Genomic DNA, 21347 nt, shown 5'->3' on the forward strand with positions numbered 1-21347 from the left:
AAAGACTTCTGTTGTGGGGAGATCTGCCTGACCCCCCTCACCCAGGCAGGAGTTTGCCCAGCCCTACCACTGTCTGCCTTTCTCCCCCTTCCATTTTCTGTCCCAGAAGAGGCATGGTCTGTACCCCCTCACCCAAGCGGGAGCTATCCTGTACCAGTCACTTTCCACCTCTCTCTCTCTTCCAGACTTCCTTCGGGACTGACCCCCTCTGGGGTTCCACTTCTATCCGGGAGAGAGAGCTCTTTTCCAGTGTTACATATCTGCTAACTGCTGCCAAATCATGCAGTGTTATGCACGCTCTTGGAGCCTCTCAGGGGATCTTCCCAGCCTCATGGAACTCTGCTGGGCAACAAAGCCTCAGACAGTCCCTCAGCGCCAGACTTCCATGACACTGGTTCACCACTTTGCCTTGCACCTAGGGCTTTCAAACTCACAGGGGAGATGGCCCTGGGACCCCCATCTCTGCACTTTTTGTGGAACACCTCAGTCTTTCACCCCCACGGTGCCAGGTGACGACTAATGTGCATCGCTTCAAGCCTCCTGGCATGTGGCCTCTTGCCTTCTGTGTGGTGCTATTCACAGAATGACATCCCCACAGTGCCTGGTGAAGGATGGGAGGCCAACCTGCCTGCCCCAGTGCGAGATAACATGGATGCCCTATCTCCACTCCCATGGGGGGGTGGGAGAATGGGATTGCAGACCTGGCTTCCCGGGGCGGCCCTTAAGTGTCCCAGTTTAGGTCCTGTAACAAAATGGTCACCTTGGGAATATCTACTATTTTATTATTTTGTAGGATGTATTTTAAAGTTTGAATTTTATTAGTGAACTAGGTGCATAACATATTTCAAGGAGTGAACTTCACACCCTCCACACTGCAAAGATTCTGCATGATTTGTTTTTTACCCAGTAGAGTTTGTATACTGGGTTTTCTGAGACTTCATGGGATACCATGGATTTTTCTTTTTGTGAGCATGTATTGCCACACACACACACACACACACACACACACACACACACACACACACACACACACACACACACACACACATTTTTTTTAACACTTTTTTTGCAGCCACTTTTTGTTGATCATCAGCTTCCTCCCAGTCATTCTGACAATTCATTCCCCATTAATGGAGCAAGGGTGAGCTGGAAAGGTCCATAGTGGGTGGTTTGAGATTTCTATCAGTCTGTAGGATACAAAGTATAGTGACAGAGCTTTGACTCTGTGCATATAGGACATGTTGTTTAGGCCTTGTATACTTTTAGTAATGTATCTCTGTGGGTGTTACAGTTGCTGCACGTGTCTGGACAGAAACATGCCAAAGTGGGCATTATATACAGTGATTGGCCTAATTAGGGCTGAGTAAAGTGGGACAATGACATCCTTAGATCTAGACACAATCTCTTTGTTTATAGGCTGCACAATATAGAAGATCTTTTATACAACAATGGCCACGTGTTTTCCAAAAGTTAAGTCACTGTCCACATAAGATGTCCTTCTACATCACTGTTGTAGTATTCTTCACAGTAGGGATCTCCTGCAAAGGATAGGCCAATGTCAGGCCAGTGTATCAAAGCCTTTTAGATCTTGTATGCACCGCACGTCACACGTATACTCCCCATACAAGATGTAGGGCATAAAGGTGACATATGGACACAGTTGCACAGAATTTCTTTGCTGCCAGTTGAACGCCATCATTGCTCATCGGTCTGAATGCTATCTTGCTGTGCTGAATACCTAACCATCAGATAAGTGCCCCATTGGGGTCTTTTTTTTTCTTTTTTTCTTTGGTCTTATTATTTTTGGATGGCTATCCAAGTTGGGAAAATGTCAGTGTGGGAGGCCGATTCCCCATAAGGATCATCACAAATAGTGTCTTTTTTTTGTGTGGGTGCTTCCCACTACTAAACATCCTGTAGCATTTGTGAAGAGTTTCTATCCAAGACTCCTAGATGCAGGTCGTCTTCCTAGGCCATTGGTATTGAGAACCAGAAGCTTAAACTGTTAGTCCAGGGTAGCATGGCAGAATCGTCTAACCCCAAAGTACCATTAAGCAAGAAGATTGCCAAGAAATCTTATCCAGATTCTTTGGCTGTCCATCCTCTTCCTGACATTTTTCTGGAAGCAGGTGATAGCTCTGTAGGCTGTCCTGTGTCTACATTGGATTCCTCTACTGTGACACCAGCATGGATACTTCTTTTTGCATGTCCTCTGAGGCAGAGCTGCAGTTGATCATCTCAGAGTACCCTAGAGGGATTCCACAGATTTTGGTTTGGGAAGAGATTCTGGTTACTGTTATTGAATCCTGTTAAAGGTCGCAGCCTCCAGTGTTTGTTACAGTTGATATCCCTACCAAGAAATCGCAGAAGACTAAGCATACTTCTGCATGCCCTACAGATCCTCAAAGAGAATGGCAGGCGTTTACTAATGGCCTGTTGAATGCCTTAATGACCCTGAAGTCCCTCCCCAAAGTGGTTTCTGTGGCTACTCCTCCTTGGACTACTCCTTTCAAGTGGAATGGGGAACCCATTTCCTCAGATGAGGATTCGTAGTCTGATGATGGCTCCCTGTCCTAGTCTTCCCAGATGCCTTCTTCCTTATCTTATGATTCTGACGAAGAAGAGTCTGTGAGTCCTGAGCTCCTTTTGAAGAATTGTCTTTTTGAGACACTATAGCTATAATGATGAAATACTTTTAGTAGTATTCTTCTCAACTGTCTCGTATCCAGAAAAGTTATTAACTGCTTCATGTGGGGACTCTTAAACCTTCTTTAGTTCTTCCCGCTTTGGCTACTTTGTTAGACAGCTTTATAGTTGATTTTAAGTCTCCTGATTCTCAGTCTCCTTTTCCAAAGAAACCTGACCAGTTCTATAAACTTTCTGAGGATTGTGAATTCTTACTTAACTCATTACAGCCAGGTGATGCTTCCAGGCATCTCTGCAGTTACATCCTACTGATTCCTGTAGGCATTAAATATTGCTTGTTTTTACTTACATTGATAATTCCAAAAACAGTGCTACATACAAGGTATTAAAATAGTCCATCTTAAAGCATGTACAATAGCAAACACAGGTGTATTGATATTTGACCTATGTGTAATGCAGGTAAAGATAAATTAATCTTTTTGTTTTTATAATATTTATTTATATTATTATAAATCTCATGATGTTAAGTTGTCAATCTCGCCTTCATTCTTGCTGGATGGGTTCGGAGCCGATCCTCGGCTCCGACTCAGCCAATACTAAAAGCTCGAGAGCTAATTCCACCGGCTCGAGGCTCCCCTATATCCCACAATGCTAGGCGGTAACTACTCAGATCTCGTTTGCCGCTATAGCTGACGAGGTGCTCTTCTACTGGCTCAGGCAGGTTAGTTTAACTTTTACCTTTTCAGGTACTTCTAAAACCCCCTTTTTGTTGTTCATATCTTAGCCCTTTTAGTTTAATTTAAATTTAGATCTCTCGACCCCTTTTTGTCGAGTCCTTTCCCTTCTCCCCTTATCTTGTAGGCCTTCGGCCCTTCCCTTCCCCCAGTCCTTCAGTGACTAGTTTAGTTTTCTTTTTTGTCAGTAAGGGCTTGTGTGTGTGTGTCTGTGGCTTTTTAGCCTTTAGTTTATAGTTGATTGTTAGCTAAATTTAAAATAACTCTTTTATACAGGGTGTGTCTGTGGTGTTTTTTTGCTGTTGTCAGGCACTTTCCATACAATGTCTAAGGAAAAGGTCTCCGGCTTCAAGAAGTGTGACTCGTGCTGTCAGAAAATGTCTCTGACAGATGGTCACACTTCTTGTGTGTATTGCCTGGGGCCTGTGCACCTGCAGGACTCATGTGCTGTCTGCCATGGTTTCAGCCCTCGAGTCCTGCAGGAGCGCAAGAACAAACTCATTCTAAGGGGTTTGTTAAAGCCTGAAGGCCCCCCGACTCAGTCTAGTTCGGGAAAACCTTTGAAGGCTTCAAAACAGTCGACTCCTGCTCCTGAGTCGACTGTAGTAATGTCGAAGCAGGCTCCGACATCGGCTCCGGCTGGAGCCGATGTTTTTGGGCCTCAAACTATTACCTCGGCTCCGGCTGGAGCCGAGGCTGTTAAGTCTTCATTAGCTCCGATACTATCGGAGCCACATTCTAAAAAGAGATCGAGATCCCCTTCTATAGGATCTACCCTTACTATTACTTCGGCTCCGGCTGGAGCCGAAGCTAGTAAGTCCCCATCGGCTCCGATACCATTATCGGAGCCATTTCACAGAAAGAGATCCAGGTCCCCCTCAATTGGTTCTGTACACTCGGCACCAGGATCTCCTCTACTTTCGGAGCGGAGTCACAAATCACATTCCTCTCGGTCTTCCAGGTTGTCAGACCATGATTTGCAGAGGGTGGTGAGTAGACTTCTTAAGTCCGAGGCACTGGCCCAAATGCTCCATAGCCCGACTCATCAGTCGTTGGCTATTCCCGTCCCTCATTACATTCCTCCTCCGACTCCTTCGAGTTCGGAGCCAGGGCTTGTTGGAGCCATCACTGTCGGTGCGTCGGATCCGATACCATCTTTTGGCTCTGTCGCCTGCTCGGTCTCCTCTTTGGAGGGATCTTGGCGCCGGGCTTCCTCATCGGCTCTGAGGGGCGAGTGGCATCGGACCCTTGTCCGACCCCGCCTCCCTCTCGGGCTTCGGCTGGTGAGTTCAGCTCCGACATCGGCCGAGCCGTCTCTGTCGGTGCCGGAGGGGTCCTTATCTCTTCGAGCGAGGGCCTCGTGCCTTGCCTGACAGCGATGCCTTCGAGGTCATGCGGAGCGTGCTAGAACCAGGTTCTGCCCCACAGTCTGCTCCCTCAGCCCCTCCATCTACAGTGCCTGCGGTGATTTCTACTCACCCCTTGTCTCACACCGCAGAGAACCAACTCCTCAAGATTCCCCATTGGGAATTTCCTCCTCTTCGAGGTCTCTCCTGACCCTGCAGGAGATCCCCTAGGAAGAGGCAGTGCAAGAGGAAGCACATTGACTCCCCTGAGTCTATCACCTCTGACACTGACTTAGAGGAATCTGAAGGGTCCCCTCATTCCCCCTCTGAGGATGTCTCCTTTGCAGACATCCTTGAAATCCTCAAACAGAGGGGGAATTGGCCAGCCCTTAACCCTTCGGAGGATGAGTCAGTGTATCTTGAGGCGTTTGGTTCTCACCCTTCTACCTCCTGGGTGTCCCCTCCCTTTGACCCCCTTATGGAAGTGGTGGCAAGGAAGGCTTGGATGGCTCCTGACTCAGTGGAACCCACCCCGAGGAGACCATCCAAATTTATCACTGCTCCCTCAGACAAACAGTTTCTATCCAAAGGTGTCCCGGTTGATGCCATGGTGGTGGCTGCGGCCACAAAGAAGGAATTAGCTGATCCTTCTGTTCCTGTCCATCCTCCTAATAAAGAGTCTAGGACCATGGACAGATACGGCAAGCGGATGTTTTCGTCAGCGACCTTTTCTATGCAGTCGCTGAACTACTTATGCCACTTCACTCGTCTCCAAAGAGATTTACTCAAGGATATGGATGAACTGATGAAGGATCCTACAGCTGAGGGGTTCAAAGACACTATGAACTCCCAGTTGGCAACCCTAAATTCAATTGTGAACTCCTCCATGCGACTGGTTTCATACGCAGCAGATGGAGCGAGTAGATCTGCAGGCACAGGCATTGCCTTACGAAGGCATGCCAGGATGCGACTGTGCAACCTTGCGGACCCTTTCAAGGCGTCCTTCACCAATTCCCCCTTTGACGGATCATCTTTGTTTGGTCCACAGGTGAAGGATACATTGACCAGGTGCGAGGTGGAAGGTAAGACTCTCTCTGCCGTAGGAGTCCGTTTTTCCACCCCTTCTAGACCCTATCCCAAAGGTCAGAGGGGAGGGAAGATGTGGTTCCGGAAACAATCTCAGGGAGTCTCATCTGACGCACAAGGCCGATTCCCCTCTAGAGGCAGAGGGGGCAATAATAATAGACCCCGCCCCAGAGGCAGAGGAGGTCCATAAAACCAGGGTAGCAGAGAGGTGTTCTCTGACAAACCCTTTCAGCACCCCTGAGGGCCTGCCCGGCTGTCCACCTTCGGAGGCAGTCGGGGGAAGATTATCACTGTACCCAGAAGCCTGGCTTTCCTAACTCAAGACAAATGGGTACAGTCGATCATATCCGAGGGTTACAAAATTCCCTTTATTCACATTCCAACTCAACCAAAAATCCCTTCCAGATGTTCCACCGGTCTAAGGGAAAAGCAGCATTGGAAGTCTCAAAGCTGCTATTAAAAGAGTCATCCAACCAGTCCCAGCAGACCAGCAAGGATCCGAATCTACTCCAAATTCTTTTTGGTACCAAAAACAGGGACTGGAGGCCCATTCTAGATCTCAGTCACTTAAACAAGTTTGTCAAGAAAACAAATTTCTGGATGGTCACGCTACAGTCCATCCTACGCTTCTTGGGTCAGGACAATTGGATGTGCTCGATAGATCTTCAGGATGCACTACCACATCAAAATGAACCGACGCTCCAGGAGATATCTCCGCTTCAGGCTGGGAGCCAGTCACTACCAGTTCAGAGCCCTGCCCTTTGGTCTCACTACAGCCCCCCGAGTGTTCACCAAATGCATGGCAGTGGTCACGGCTCACTTGAGGCGCCAGGGATTCCAGGTGTTTCCATATCTGGACGATTGGCTCCTTACGGCCACCACCAGGCATCAGCTTCTACTATCCAGGAATTTCACCATGCAAACCTGTCAAGCTCTAGGCATCTCAATAAATTTGAAAAATCTGCCTTGTCGCCTTGTCAGTCTATTACTTTCATTGGCCAAATTAGATACACAGACTCTTTCAGCAACACTCACAGAGCAGAGGGTTTTAGACATTCGGAACCAAGTATCCCTTCTGTTGCAATTGGTCAAAGTCAAAGCCAGATTAGTGTTAAAGGTACTAGGACTCATGGCAGCAGCTATTCCCCTTCTCCCCTTAGCTCGCTTTTACATGAGGATCCTCCAGTGGATGCTCTTTACCCAATGGTCCTTTCAACGACTCCCAATGTCCCATATCATACTGATAACTCAAGTATGCAAGAATCAACTATCTTGGTGGGTCACATCACCTCAACTTCTCCAAGGAAGACCCTTCACTCTCCACCCTCCAGTTGCCACGTTGACAACAGATGCCTCCCTGATCGGGTGGGGGGGGCATTATCAGGGCAGGGCACGTGGCAACCCTTCGAGTGCCACTTGCACATAAATGTCCTAGAGATGAGAGCAGTGCTTTTAGCGTTGCAAGCCTTTCACGACTCTCTTCCCAAAGGGACTATTGCAATCCAAACGGACAACATGTCCGTGGTGTGGTACATCAACAAACAAGGCGGAACCAGATCATACCCTTTATGTCGAGAAGCACTCAGACTTTGGCAATGGGCGATCTCTTCTCAACGTTTTCTGACAGCGACGCATATCCCCGGGAAATCCAACGTCATTGCAGACAGGTTGAGCAGAGCAATTCTCATGCCACACGAGTGGTCTCTAAAGACATCAGTTCTAGAAGAGGTATTTCTAAGATGGGGCCATCCTTGCTGCGATCTTTTTGCTACTCCCAAAACAGCAAGTGTCAAGACTTCTTCGCGCTCTTCCGTTACCAGGTCTTCCCACCAGAGACGCTCTAGTCCACGATTGGCCCCGGGGACTTCTGTATGCCTTTCCCCCCTTTTCACTGATACCTCAACTAATTCAGAATGCCATCGCCTTGAGAGTGACTATGATCCTCATTGCCCCTTACTGGTCTCGACAGATATGGTTCCCCTTTCTTCATCGTTACCTTTTGGAGCAGCCTTGGCATCTGGACCCAGTACCAGATCTCATTACCCATCAGTCGGGTCAGCTGCACCAATCTCTGTCTTCCCTAAACCTCACAGCATGGTTTCTCCAATTCCTACCTTAGCCAGGCTTCCCTCAATATCTCGCTCGGTCCGAGATATATTGATAGCCTCTCATAAATCCTCTACCCGGAAGATTTATACTAGTAAATGGAAACGCTTTTCCCTTTGGGCATCATCGAAAAACATTGATCCTTTTACTGCACCTATCCAGTCCATTTTAGACTTCCTGGCGGAACTATTTCATTTAGGATCTTCTGCATCAACCATTAGAGTTCAGTTGGCTGCCATTTCAAATTTTCATGTGGGTGTTTCAGAATCCAGCATTATGGCTCACAAACTTTGTAAGGCCTTCTTAAGAGGTATATTTCTTCTCAAACCTCCGATCAAAGACCCTCCGCCTCAATGGGATTTAAACTTGGTTCTGGCATCTTTAATTCTTCCCCACCTTCGAACCAGCGGCTTCATGTTCTCTGAAATTGCTTTCCTGGAAGACACTTTTTCTGGTAGCTATAACTTCAGCGAAAAGAGTATCAGAACTCCAAGCCCTCTGCAGTCGTCCTCCTTACCTAGTTTTTCACAAAGACAGAGTATCTCTCCGGACGAACCCATCCTTTTTACCAAAAATCACTTCTCAAATTAACCTAAACCAGATTATTGATCTCCCCGTTTTTTTCCCTAACTATTCAAATAGATCAGAGCAAAAGCTGCATTTTTTGGATGTTCATCGCCAACTGAGATATTACTTAGACAGAACTAAACAACTCAGGAAATCTGATCAATTGTTTCTGTCATATGCAGAAGGAAGATTGGGCCTTCCAGTTACCAAAGTATCTCTGTCTAGATGGCTCACTTCTACAATTACTTTCATCTATGAGATCAGACATCAAAAATTACCCTCAAGACCTAGAGCTCATTCAACCAGGGCATTAGCTACATCCATAGCCTTTCAGGACAGATTGCCAATAGACTCAATCTGTGCAGCAGCCACATGGGCTTCTCCTCATACATTCATTTCACATTACAAATTGGACATGGTTTCCAGAAGCCGTGCCAATTTTGGTTCCACTGTTCTCAAGAGTCTGTTCCGATAGGCCACCCGGGATAAGGTGCTAGGGACGCGGTCCCATCCAGCAAGAATGAAGGCGAGATTGACAACTTAACATTAAGAAGTTATGTACCTACCATAACGTTCCTTGTTAGTTGTCTTCTTCTCGCCTTCTTTCTTGCGTCCTTCCCTCCTTCCCCCAAGCCTGGACAGACCGACTGGAATTCTTTGTGTTTCTTCTTCTGAAATTTGTTACTCCATTTTTGGAGAGTAATATTGCTTGGTATAGCTACCAAATGAGATCTGAGTAGTTACCGCCTAGCATTGTGGGATATAGGGGAGCCTCGAGCCGGTGGAATTAGCTCTCAAGCTTTTAGTATTGGCCGAGTCGGAGCAGAGGATCGGCTCCGAACCCATCCAGCAAGAAAGAAGGCGAGAAGACAACTAACATGGAACGTTATGGTAGGTACATAACTTCTTATTTTTTTCTAAATAAGTGGACCACCATAGATGGAACTGCTTAGCCTCATATGAAAGCTCTCAGCTGGATGAACAAAATGCTGCTGACCATATGTGTGTAACTTGAGCAGTTGATGAAATATTGCAAGTTGTTTACAGAATATTATGGACATAATAATCACTGTGTTTCCTATGACTTATAAATTCCAGTTTAAGATCTAGAACCTAAAGAATGCTACCACTCCAAAATGAGAGTGTGCTGAAGAAGTTGCCATTTACACTTCTTTAGTAACCTCTATGGTTCCAGAGATATGAACATTTGTTTGAAATGTGAGGAAATAATTTCATTCTATCAAAAAGCATAGGCTCTGCCCATTGGCAGTTACAGTGCAATCTTCCAGAGATCCAGTGGAGGGAATGAGTTTAGTGTCCCTCTGCTGACCCTACTGCGGTGTCAGTCTTCTCTGAAAAGCTTTTAAACTTTTGCCCTAATCCAAGTGTCTGTCTTCAGATAAGGATAGTAGGGCAATGGAGAGAATTGGCAAGAAGGTGTATACTGTTTCTACTGTTTGTACTGTTTCTACTTTGGCCTTTTGGGACATCAATTATCAGGCCCATGTGACCAGATGTGCTGTGGCCCTGATTTCCCAGGCTTCTCGTGTTATTTTCCACCTCCCTTATTCTGAAGCAAAATCTTCTGCTATGTATGGCTCGCCAGTGTATCAATTGTAGCTATGATGCTGCTGCTGCATCTTCTAGAGGTGCTAACTTTGGGTCTGTCATGAGACATTATTCTTAACTTTGCCTGCGGTCTTTACCTGAAGACATCTAAAGCCAAGTTGCTGGATGCTCCTTTGGATACAAAAAAATCTCTTTGGGACTGCTGCTCATATATTTAGGTCTGTTCAGGAAAAAGGTAAGGCCTTGCAGGATCTTAAATATATTTTGTGTTCCTTTCCCTAAGTTACAGAGGAACTATCCTATTAGGTCTGCTTTTGTTCACAGGCAACCTTGTCAGGCCACCTCAGGCAGGATGGGTAGTAGGCAAGCTCCTCCTGCTAAGAATTCTCAGGCTTCTGTGGCTCAGAAGCCTCCTTTATTCCTTAAGCCTACTTCTTGACATCTTGACCCCCCACCACTGCCCCTCAGCTGGGTTCCCTTGTGCATAGGTTCATAGGTAGGTACTAGGCTATCTGCCCGAAGGCATTTATAAGCCTAGCCGGAATGTGTTTGCTTTTGCTGCCCCCTCAGATTAGTTCCCTGTGCCTCTGCCCAGCAGAGCCATTGAAGTGATCCGTGGGGTAAACTTTCTGTTTCCCATCCACTCATCAAGGTTCCTCTTGAAGAGGGTTAGCGAGGAGCTCTGCCTAATGTATATTGGAATCTTGTTTCAGAGCATGGGAAGTCTCTGGGACAGGAATCTGTCCCTCCTGCAGTTCCTATTTATTGTTGTGGTGAGGTTCAGATCCCTAGAGAATGTGGCTGGAGGGGATATGGTTTTCTTTAGGTGGAGCATGTCCATCAGTTCTGGGTTGGACATGGCCTTGTATGTCAGGCAGAGATCATCTCTGAGTAGGCGGTATGCAACCGAGTACAGCTGGAGTTTCTTCATTCGAGCTGCATAGGGCATCTGTTTGAGGCCAGTGATCCTCTTGGTGAGGTACTTCTGTGGTCTTTCCAGCTGTTGCAGGTGTCTTGTAAGGTACATCCCAAATGGCTGTTGCAGGTGTCTTGTAAGGTACATCCCAAATGAGGTGTTGTACTCTGATGGGTCTGATGAGTGATGCGTAGAGGGGAATAATGACCTCTTTTGATCTGGATGCAAACCCTTTTGTGATTAGGTGGGCCACATAGAAGGACTGGACATATAAGACTTTCTGGTTGCAGGTTTGTTCATTCATGTTGTTTGATTGTTCATTTGGCTCTCCCTCAGTCTTCCAAATATTTGGCATATCATCACCTTGGATTATTGGGTTCTTTCTATTATGTGTCTCTCCCTCCTTTTTCTGAGATTTCTTCACCTCCTCTGGAACAACTTCATTTCTCAGAGGTCCTTGGGTTCCTCATGGATCAGGGAACGATTCAGTCTACCCTTCCTTCACAAGTAGGAAAGGGATTTTACTCCAGGATTTTCCTGATTCCTCGAAAGGATGGACTCTGGGACCTGTTCTGGAGCTCTCCTTGCTCAACACCTTTCTCAAGGTTCCTTCTTTTCAGATGCTTACTCTTGAAATGCTGTTTCCTAATGTACTACCCCAGGCTTTTCTGGTGTCCTTGGATCTGAAGTATGCTTAGCTTTTTATTCCTATTCACCCTTTTTACAGTAGGTTTTTACTTTTCTCTGTTTCCTCATCTCATTTTCACTTCTCTGCTTTGCCTTTTGGCCTCTCTGCTACCCCAAGGGTATTTACAAAATGCCTAACACATGTGATTGCCTTTTGCAGGCTACAAGGCATTCAGATTTCTCCTTATCTAGATGACTTGCTGCTTTGCGTGCCTTCTCCCAGTTGCCTGTTACAGGATCTGGAGTTCACCATATGTCTCCTTCAAAGTCTGGGATTCACTATCAACTTTTAAAAGTTTATCTTGACTCCCTCTCAGGATCATGTGTATCTGGGTTGCAGGATTCAGACAGTGCCAATGTTGGCTTCTCTTCCACCTTCAAAAGTTCTGTCATCGACAGCTTTCTCTCTCTCTTGTCTTCTGCCAACTATTCCAGCCTGATAGCTTCTTCAAGCCCTGGGATTCATGACTTCTTCTATTCCAATGCTTCCTCTTGCCAGACTGAAATCCAGAACGTGGAACTGATATGAGGTACCACTGAAGCTTCCACATGTGCAGTGTGCCTCTCCTTCCTTGTCTAAAGCGGGAATTTGAGTGGTGGATTCAGGAACTTTCCCTCAAGCCAGGCCTGCCCTTTCAGCCTCCAGTTACTTCTCAAGAATTATTCATCAATGCTTCAGACATGGGGTGGGGGGCTTCCTGTGGTCATTTGAAAGTTTAAGGTCTTTGGCTTCACCACCAGAAGTTAGACTATATCAACATCAAAGAAATGAGAGCTCTGATTCATGCAAAGACTTTTCACCCCATGCTGTCTTCAGGCTCTCTGAAGGTTTACACGGACAACACCATAGTGTGATATGTCAACAAGCAAGGGGGGGGGGGTACAAAGTCTTGCCTTCTCTACAGATGGTCTCTTCAGGCCAGGGATCTATCACTCAGCTTTCAGTTAAATCTTCAGGCAGTGTATATTCCTGCAGAGCACATTCTAGTGGCAAATGCCTTAAGCAGGTCCAAAATACAGGCACATGATGGACATTTTTCTGGATGTAGTCCATCTGTGAGGTATTCCTCAAGTAGATCCTTTTACCTCCCCTCTGCACAGACAGCTGCCTTTTTTCTGTTCCAGAGTGCCACCATCTGGAGTTGAAGTCGGATGTTTCTCTATGCCTTCCCTCCCCTTCCCCTACTTCCAGGAGTCCTACAGAAGATTCAGTTGAACTCCCCAAAAATTTTGTTTGTGACTCCTTTTTGGACAAGACAGCACTGGTTCCCATTCTTAATGCAACTGACAAGGTGCAATCAGCACCCTCACACAGGGCAAGGAGTGACTCATCCATTCTCACTTATCCACTCTTAAACTGACACTGTGGGTGATAGGGTTTTGATCCCTTTTAGGCACCTCTTTTCTGAAGATGTGCTCGGGGATTTACAGGAGGCAAAAAAAACTGCAACCAGAAAGTCTTGTATGTCCAAATGGAAGATGTTTTCTGTTTGGTGCCATACTCATAAATAAACAGGATCCTTTTTCAGTGGGAGGGCCCTCTGGTTCTCTACTATTTGTGTGAGTTGCTCCAGTTTGACTTGCCCTATTCTTCTGTAAAGGCCCATTTGTCAGCTATTTATTTATTTATTTTACATTTGTTTACTGGGAAAGTCTGACTGGACTAGGTCCATTTACAGCGGAGGCCCTGGGAGAAAAGTTCCACAATAGCTAACAATATTAAATGTTTTTTACAGACATTTAAGAACAAGCTCACAATGATGAACAAAGACAGGATACATTTAAACATTATTAGCATTTTCAAACTGGAATATAAATACAGACAGAATAGATCTCAGCAGTGTGCATGGTTAAATGAGCTACTTGCTAGCTATTAGATTAACTGTTAAAAGAGTTTTAGTACTGTAGAGTGTTACAGTGAATTAATAGAGAAGCCTTTCTGGTCAGTAGGGTGTGAGAGGTGAGAGACATTTTTTTTATGTAATACATGGACATAGCCATGTATTCATTAGGTGTGATGTTAGGATTTTAGGGTGTTTTTGAAATGTGAGGTAGAGGAGCTAGCATTCAACGAAGGGGGGAGGGTATTCCAGTTTTTAGCAAAGGTGTGGGAGAATAGTGCTTTTCCTACGGTATTGTTAGCTCTAGAGATACAGAGGAGTGATTTGTCATTAGAGCGTAGGGGGTGATTTGCTGTGTATTGAGTAAGTAGTTGTCCTAGTGATGGGGTTTTATCAGGATATTTTAGAATGTTGTGAGCAATGACTAGCTGGTGGTAATTGAGAAGTTGTAGAAATTCTAACCATTGTAAGTCCCTAAGAGCTATACAGTGGTGTGTTCTGAAGGTGGAGTTGTTAGCAAACTTGGCAATCTTATTATAGCATGAGTCAAGTTTGTCCAGGTCTATTTTTCTGATACGATTAAGAATAGGTGCTGCATACATTAGTGTGAATAATAAATGAGTTTGTGCTAGGGTGATTCTAGCTTGATCTGTGAGGAAGTTTTTGTGTCTGTAGAGTGTACCCATTTTTTTGTGGACCTTTCTGATGGTTTGGGATATATGGACATCGAAGTGAAGATTTTTATCAATTTCGATGCCAAGGAGTTTGGTGTGGGTTGAGGGAGAAATGGTAGTGCCATTTCTGGAAGTGATGTTAAAGGAAAGAGGACTAGTCTTTGATTTGTTGGGGGTAAATAACAGCAGTTTCGTTTTGTTTGGGTGTAGGATGAGTTGGATACCAGTAATCCACTTTTCCACAGAGCTAAAGGCTTCCTGGGTGAGTTGTTGAAGGGAGGTGAGGGAAGGGGCTGTGCAGATTAGAGTGGAATCATCTGCATACTGTATAAGTGAGGCCTGTTGGGTTGAAGTATGTAAGTTGTTGGAGAAGATAGAAAAGAGAAGTGGGCCTAGTATAGAGCCTTGTGGTACACCTATGGAGGTTGGAAGTTGAGGGGAAAAGATACCATGCCATTGAACAGACTGCTGCCTGTCAGATAATTCTTGAACCAGGCAATACTAGATGGGGCAAAGGATAGGGAGGCTAGAGTATCTAGTAATATGGGGTGTGAGACCATGTCAGACGCTTTGGAGAGATCCAAGAATATGGCAGATGTAACATTGTTATTTCTGTGTTGGTTAACTATGTTAGCAAAGGAGAGAAGAGCAGTAGTTGTGCTGTGATATGGCCGGAAACCATGTTGTGTGGTGGACAGGAGTTTGTGTGTGCAGGAATTTCATGACTTGAAAGTGAATACATTTCTGTAGTAGTTTAGTAAGGGGAGATAGAATGGCAATTGGACAGTAATTTGAGAAGTCATAAGAATTTCCACCTTTATGAAGAGGAGTGATATATGAAACTTTCCACAGTCAAGGGATGTAGGATTCTTGTATGGAGCGGTTAATGAGGAGGGAAAGGTAGGATACGGACTCTGCGGCCATTTTTAGGAAGTTAGCCGATAGACTATCAGCTGCAAGGGTGGTAGGTTTTAATTTTAGGAGGAGTTCCTTAATTGTCGAGGTAGGAAGAGGTGAGAGAGTTAGGGGGGGAATATTGTTTTAACATTTGGTTGGCGTATATGAGGGGTTATGTTTGGATAATTGGCTGGATAAGGCTAGAATGGAGTCTGCCTGTCTGCCCTTGAATTGTCCTTTGGCTTCCTGCTTTGAGTTCAAACAGTTTATTAAAGGCATCCTACATCTTAGGCCCCCAAGGAAGCCTATCCCTCCTCCTTGGGACCTTAATTTTGTTTTAGAGAAATTGACCCAGGCTGCTTTTGAACCTGCAAATTCAGCTTCTCTGCAACATTATACCTGGAAGACTGTCTTACTACTTGCTCTTACTTCTACTCAGAGGGTTTCTGAGCTTTAGGCTCTTATGGCCATCCCTCCTTTTTTTGTTTTTTTCCCAGGGACAGGGTGCCCCTTCATATTAATCATTCTTATATGAAATGTGATCAATGAGCTGTTCTTGAATCAGGCAGTTCAACTCCCTTACCTTTCTCCTTCTCAGTCTGCTAGTGAGACTATCCTACATACCTTGAATTTACACAGACAGCTACGGTATTATTTGGATAAAACCTAAGGTTATTTGTAAATCCGACCAGCCTTTTGTTTCTTTTCATCCCAGTACATCGAGTTTGTCTCTTTCTAAGCAAACCATCTCCTCCTGGATATAGGCCATTTGTTTTGTTGTTCTTTTCATGGCAGATGTCTGTCTTCTTTCATTAGATCTCACTCCACTAGAGCTGTTGCCTCTTTTGGTGCTTTCTTCAAGGGGTTGGACACCAGTTACATTCTTGAAGCTGCTACTTGGTCTTCAGTGCATACCTGTACTAAGCAGGGACTAAAGGTGGCAGTGTCTCGTTTTATATAAAAAAATAAATGCACCTCAAGGCTGGTCATACAGGACAATACACTTGAGCTTCTCCATGTTCATATCATTATAGACAAAATCCACTCCCACTTCCTTGCAAGCTGTAGGTCCCCTCTGTGGCCCAGGAAGCCCATACCATGTATTTAGTTGTATTGGAAACACTCACCATCCAAACCAATTTCATATTCATCGGCGACTTTAATTATCCCACTATTAACTGGGAACCCTGTATGACCAAAAACATACAGGCACAGAGATTCCTGGATTTTTTAAACACAAACTGCTTGGACCAGATAGTCAATACACCAACCAAGGGTGCAACCATACTGAATCTGGTCCTCACTGATATGGGAGAGTGCTGCACACCCCCTACTGTAATGTCTTCCCTGGTAAGGTCAGGCCACAAAATGGTCTCCTTTGAAGTAAAAATAAAACGTTGACTCCCCAGCTAAACCTGGAATATTCAGGAACTACTCTAAGGCTAGCTTCCTGCTATTAAGTGATAACCTGGCAAACTGTCAAGCCCCCATAAACCATGATAACACTGCTGCCTATGCAGAGCTGTTCACAGAAACCCTGTACAAGCATGTTAGTAGCTGCATAGAGGCAGCTGTGACCACCAGGCAGAAGTACAGAACAAACTCAAAAAACAAGCCACCGTGGTGGAATCACAAAATCAATAGGCTGTATAACAGATGGAAGAAAATCATGGCAAAAATTAGGAGGTGCAGTACCCAGCAGGATAAAAGCACTCTTATCAAACTAAACCAATAACTCAGATGACAAATAGTATACTAAAGCCAAGTTTGAGGCAAATTTGCCCTCCCAGACCAAGGACAACCACAAGGCATTGTTTAGCTATGCCTGCAACCCCCAAAGCAATGCACAATTGTATGCAAAGCTCATTGTAAATGGAACCACCTATATCAAGCCAGAGGATGTAGCAAACATACTAGCTGATAAATTCAGCTCCAACTTTACCCCCTCCTCTCTCTGTCTCCTTCAACCTTCCCTCAGGAAATACAGGCAAATATAACTCCCTCTGCTATCACTAGGGAACAGGTCTTTAATGCTCTCTTTAAGGCCAGGAACACTGTATCAATAGGCCCAGACAATATCCCAAGATACCTTCTAAATAGCATGAAATATGACCTTTCAGGCTGTCTGGAATTGCTGTTTAACTGTAGGCTCCAAACAGGCTTTGTGCCTCTTGTGACATTTGACAAAGTTTCGGTCAACGCACTCTTAATGAGCGCAAAAATAAACTGATACTGAAGGGGTTACTTAAGTCTCCCTTTTCAGAGGCCATTTCTGTGATGGAGGTCTCAACTCCTCCTATTAAAGACAAAAAGAGATCCCACTTTGTTCCCTGCTCACCATTGGGTGAGTAGGGTAAGGCTGTGAAATCAAAGGTCCCAAAGTTGTTTTCAGAGCATAAATCTGCCTCTACAGCTCAGTCTTCTTCGGCTCCGAGCATCTCGAAACCTTCGATACCGGCACCAGTTTTGGCATCGGTCCTGCCTCCGGGAATGATTATCACCACACCTATTTTGACTTCGGCACCAGTGGCCACTTCGGCTCAGGGCACACCTTCAATTACTTCATCAGTTACGATTTTGGTACCGGCCGTTTCGGCTCCGAGTGCCACTTCGGTATCGAGTTTTGTACTGACTACACTGGATTTGACCCCTTTACTGCCAGTCTTGAAACTAGAGACTTTGGTGCCAGCAGATTTTGCACCATGGACCCGATACTCCCCTTCTGTAGATCCATTTCTGGGCCAGGTGTATAGCCTGTTCATTGAACATCCTGACTCTCCATCTGGAGTGTACACTAGATCCACCAGGAGCCTGTTGGAACACGACGTGGTGCATCTTGTGGACCAACTGTTGTTACCAGGGGGATACCCACACTTTCTAAGACCTATCCACCTGCAGGACTTCGGTTGGTTTCTCCACAGACTCCATTTTACACTCCTCCTTCGACCATTTTGGTTCCGAAGCCTTCTGCTCTGACATCCTTCTCAGAACCCATCACCTCAGTGCCTACAGTGCATCTCACTCCGGCTCCGAGTTTGTCCCTTTGATCTTTGGTTCCTGGTCTCCAGTCCCCTGTCTTTTCTGGCACCAAAAAGAATCGTGAGTAAAATCCAGATCTGTGTTGGTCTGCGGAATCGGTCCTTCCTCAATCTGGGGATTGGGGATGGAAGCTTCGGCCCAGGGCATGGAGCAGTCTTTCTCCTCGGTTCTATCCTCAGTGCCAATAGCCACATCCATCCTGCTTGAGGCTTCATCTGGGCAGGTTCATTGGAGCGGGATGTGATCCAGGTCCCGAGGTTGTCTTTCTCTGTTCTGGGCTCCTATCCCTCTTTGGGGTCTCACGTCTGGAAGCACTCCTTTGATGTTGGAACCCCAGTTTTTGCCCCCTGAGCTACAGCTGCCACAGACCACCCCCCGGGACACTGAGCAGAGAAGCCGCAGGACACCCCTGTTCAGGGTACCCCCACTGAGGAGCCTTCTTGAAAGAGGACATGCAAGAGGAAGCACATGGACTCGCCTGAGGTGTCCTTAATGGAAGACATGGATTACGATGATGGTGAAGGGTCTCCTTGGTCACCTCCTGATGATGTCTCTTTCAGAGACATCCTGGAAATGCTAAAACAGAAACGTGACTGGAAGCCCTCCAACCCTTCATCTGAGGAGTCGGTGTTTCTGCAGGCTTTCCGCGCCTGGCCTTCTACCTCTTGGGTGACCCCACCTGCCGATGAGCTCGTCGTGCAGTGTGCTTGGAAGAACCCTGATTTCATTGAGGCGATCTCTCTGAGACCAGACAAAATTCTTTCCCCTCCCGAGGAGAACCTGCATTGGTCCAAAGGGTTACCAGTCAATGCTATTGTGGTGGCGGCGGCCATGAAAAAGGACTTGGCTGAGGAAAGTCCCGCTGTCCACCCACCCAACAGGGAGTCCCAGGCAGTGGACAGACTTGGAAAGCGAGTTTTTGCATCAGTGACCTTTGCTATATGGTCCCTGAACTATTTGGCACATTTTAAGAGGCTCCAGAGGGACTTGACCCCCGAACTCTCTGCGACGCTTGCAGGGCAGTTGTCTGACGAGGTCAGGAACAAAGTGGCCTTGCAGCTCGCAACACTGGAATCAATATCCAATTTGTCCATGAGGTTGTTTTCACACACCACTGAAGGGGCAGCTAGAGCAGCAGGTTCGGGCATTGTCATGAGGCATCATACCTGGATGCACATTTGTGACCTCGCGGACCCCTTCAAGTCTTCTTTTTGAATGCTCCCATGGAAGCATCATCCCTTTTTGGCTCCAAAGTGAAGGACACACTTTCCAGGTGCGAGCAAGATGTGCCATAGGCCTACAGTTTTTCAGTCCTCAATGTACCTTCTCCAGGAATCAGAGGAGTGGGAAAATGTGGCACAAAAAAATCTCAGGGTCCTTTCCATGCTGATGATACCCCTAGGGGTAGAGGGGGTAACAATTCCAGAAGATGCCCCTATAGATGCAGAGGGGGGGTCCTCGTAATCAAGGCTCCAGGGATTCATTCTCTGGACAGCCTTAGCAGTGCTCCTGAGGAGCAGCCCGATTGCTTACCTCTGGAAGCAGTCTGGGGTCATTCCTCTCTGCACCAAGCTGCCTGGCAATCTATTACCACTGATCGTTGGGTGCAGAGTATCATCACCAGAGGTTACACCATTCCCCTTTCTTGTCAACCAAATCTTCCAAGAAAGCTTCCCGACTTTCCACCCAGTCAAAGGGAAGAAGCAGCTTCAGAGATAATAAAGCTGTCTCAAAAAAGAGTCATCCAACCAGTCCCACCAGACCAACGCGGATCCGGATTTTACTCAAGATTCGTTTTGGTGCCAAAAAAGACAGGAGACTGAAGACCTATTTTGGATCTCAGCAGCTTAAACGAGCCTGTCACCCAAACCAAATTCCTGATGGTCACAGTTCAGTTCATCCTCCCCTTTTTAAGAGAAGGCGATTGGATGTGCTCGATAGATCTCTGGGATGCATATTACCACATCAAGATGGACAGCCTTAGCAGCGCTCCTGAGGAGCAGCCCGATTGCTTACCTCTGGAAGCAGTCTGGGGTCATTCCTCTCTGCACCAAGCTGCCTGGCAATCTATTACCACTGATCGTTGGGTGCAGAGTATCATCACCAGAGGTTACACCATTCCCCTTTCTTGTCAACCAAATCTTCCAAGAAAGCTTCCTGACTTTCCACCCAGTCAAAGGGAAGAAACAGCTTCAGAGATAATAAAGCTGTCTCAAAAAAGAGTCATCCAACCAGTCCCACCAGACCAACCCGGATCCGGATTTTACTCAAGATTCGTTTTGGTGCCAAAAAAGACAGGAGACTGAAGACCTATTTTGGATCTCAGCAGCTTAAACAAGCCTGTCACCCAAACCAAATTCCGGATGGTCACAGTTCGGTTCATTCTCCCCTTTTTAAGAGAAGGCGATTGGATGTGCTCAATAGATCTCTGGGATGCGTATTACCACATCAAGATCGACAAATGCTCCAGGAGTCTGCTTCGTTTCCTGCTAGGGGCCAGTCATTATCAATTTCATGCTCTGCCATTCGGTTTCTCTACAGCCCCCAGAGTGTTCATGAAATGCATGGCAGTGGTCACAGCTCACTTGAGACTACAAGGATTCTGGGTGTTTCCATATTTGGATGACTGGCTCCTCACCGCCCCCACCGAGCATCTTCTGGTAACAGCACTGCATTATTCTCTCTCTCTCTTGCAATTCAGACAATATGTCAGTGGTCTGGTATATCATCAAGCAAGGAGGAACCAAGTCTTACTCCCTGTGTTGAGAAGCCATGAGAATTTGGCAGTGGGTGATAGCTTCCAACCTCTTTCTGATAGCAATGCATATTCTGGGGAGCACCATCATAATTGTGGACAAACTGAGCAGATGCATCCCCCTGCCTCACGAGTGGCCCTCAATCCCAAGGTGGTGACAGAAATCTTCAGCCACTGGGGCCAGCCTTGCTGCGATTTTTTCGCCTCCCCATCGAACAACAAGTGCAGCAGATATTTCGCCCAACGTCCCCAGGAGGAAGAGTCTCCGTGTTACGTTCTAATCCACGATTGGCCCACGGGACTTCTTTACACTTATCCTCCCATTCCCCTGATTCCACAATTTCTAAAGAAAGCTCTTCAGTTGAGATGCAAGGTGATCCTCATAGCTCCGTTCTGGCCTCGACAAGTTTGGCTCCCCTTCCTTCGGCCTTGGCTAGTATACTTGCCGTGGATTCTGGACCCTCTTCCAGATCTGATTACTCAC

At 46.2% G+C, this 21347-nt stretch overlaps 1 protein-coding gene across 1 annotated transcript in view; it reads left to right on the top strand.

Annotated features, from left to right (window-relative positions):
• The window catches only part of RAB28 (RAB28, member RAS oncogene family), a 769471-nt gene that overhangs the window by 216885 nt on the left and 531239 nt on the right, over nt 1–21347 (top strand). The gene's annotated exons all lie outside the window — the stretch shown is intronic.

The sequence above is a fragment of the Protopterus annectens genome, chromosome 2.part1, assembly GCF_019279795.1.
Source record: "Protopterus annectens isolate FY-2018-M chromosome 2.part1, PAN1.0, whole genome shotgun sequence".
NCBI lineage: Eukaryota > Metazoa > Chordata > Ceratodontiformes > Protopteridae > Protopterus > Protopterus annectens.